Below are 1,973 nucleotides of genomic sequence, written 5' to 3'. Positions count from 1 at the left end.
AGACAACTTTGCAGTTACATACTGATAGCTGAAATCACGCCGACTGATCGGACGTAAAATCGTCTCTAAAGTGTGTGTGTGTGTGTGTGTGTGATAAACCAAGAAGAAAAAGGAAGAACAGTAAAGAACATATATCAAAAGGTCAATTGAAACAGCGTCTCATCGAGGTGTGGCCACCACGATGCATAGGGGTAAATAAAAAAACTAGTATTCCATTACTTTTCACTTCATTTGATATGCATCCATATGACACAGAATGCTCTCGGTGAGTACAGGGAATCAGATGAACGTATGATAGCTTGTTCGTCACTGTGCGGGACTAGGTATAAAACATTTATTGTATTTTTAATTTTCAATTTTTGGGGCATTTATGTAGAAATTAAATGATTTCAGTTCCAGTGAGAACAACATTTCAACTGTAAAACATAATTTGTTGTCTTTATGCGTTTTCAAGACTCTTGGGCTGATTAGTCACACATCTCTTCAACATTTCCGATGTACATATGTTTGTGTGCAGTATGACATTAGTAACTAAAGTGTATACTGATTAAAAGTTCCAATCCAAAAGAAGCGAAACTGCCCTCAGATACTCATATTTGTCACTCACCCATTTTCTGACCCAGACCTATGTTGCTTAAAGGGAGATTTCCACGTTGAAATTGACTTAAAATCCAGATTCAGGACATTGTTGTTGTTGTTATTATTATTATTATTATTCCTCTTTCTCTCCTATCATTTGGTTAAAATTAGCGACACCGGCCTATAAGCTAACTTTAAAAATAGGATAATATCAGATTTGTAAAGGATATCTTCTTGCAGCTTGGATAAGTTAACGTTGTGGAAATACAGAAAGTGGAAGCAAGGAATATCTATCCAAACTTACTGTAATCAAAACAGAATTTTATAACCCAACTTATTTTGCCAATGGCCCATATTTGAAGTATTCGCTACGGGATGCCAAGTTTCCCACTGGCAGACTGAGGCCCTGCTGTAAAAGAAATCAATCAATCAATAAATTAATATAAAAATATTCTCATAATCTTCATACATTCCATATTTATCAATCAATTAGTGAATAAGAAATATCACAAATAAGTATCCAAAATGAAAGACATCGATCGCATATTTTGCAACTCTTCGCTAGAGGCTACACCAGGAATATATAAGAAACTTGAAGGCAGTATTTCGACGTCAAAGAAGGCAGCTTGTTGTGGTTGTAAAAGTAGAGGAAACTGTAGAAATTGAACCGAATTTGTTAATAAGAAATACTGGTCACCTATGATCGCATAGGACAGTAGTAAGGATGGAAACCAAGAGCAGAGAAGTGCGAAGAAACGTTTGCGATATTCAGGTCCTGTACTTGATTTTTTTTAGGATCAGAATTATTGAAGAAAGTTAAGGAAAAAGAGAAAATGAAAGTCGAGAAATTGCTCTATTTATTATTTATATTGAAGAAAGTAAATTTAGTTACAACAAAAGAAAGAAAGAAAACCTTCAACCGTTTTTAGTTATAAAATAAGAAAAAGAAAAAAAAAATTAGAGTTCACAGCATCTGGTATTCCCAAACGGTCACCCATCCAAGTACTAAGCGGGCCCGACGTTGCTTAACTTCGGTGATCGGACGAGAACCGGTGTTTTCAACGTGGTTTGGCCGTAGACAGTTGTACGTACAAATTTAAGACTAATATAGGTTGTCTCTTCGTCGTTACATACACTATACACATACATATATTAGATACACACATGGATCTCTCTCTCTCTCTCTCTCTCTCTCTCTCTCTCTCTCTCTCTCTCTCTATATATATATATATATATATATATACATTAGAGACAGGGGAGAGCTCTGCTTAAGACATTACATCCCTGCAGTTCAATCTGTAAAGAAGCAAGTGAATACTTGATCGCTGATGTCACTGACATGTAGGTTGCGATATTTGTGCAGTCATTTGTATAGCAATACAGTGGCGAGTTCC

The 1,973-nt window shown here is 35.7% G+C and overlaps 1 non-coding gene across 1 annotated transcript; it reads right to left on the bottom strand.

The window, feature by feature from the left end:
• Positions 1-1,540: 1,540 nt before the first annotated feature.
• Positions 1,541-1,659, bottom strand: LOC149773613 (5S ribosomal RNA). Its single transcript, XR_016417367.1, has one exon. It is a non-coding gene; the product is annotated as a 5S ribosomal RNA (ribosomal RNA).
• Positions 1,660-1,973: the final 314 nt, after the last annotated feature.

This window comes from Sinohyriopsis cumingii, unplaced genomic scaffold (genome assembly GCF_028554795.1).
Source record: "Sinohyriopsis cumingii isolate HCF-2022 unplaced genomic scaffold, ASM2855479v2 utg000624l, whole genome shotgun sequence".
Lineage (NCBI taxonomy): Eukaryota > Metazoa > Mollusca > Bivalvia > Unionida > Unionidae > Sinohyriopsis > Sinohyriopsis cumingii.
Note: the sequence above shows the minus strand (reverse complement) of the source record. Positions and strands in the feature narration are given on the sequence as shown.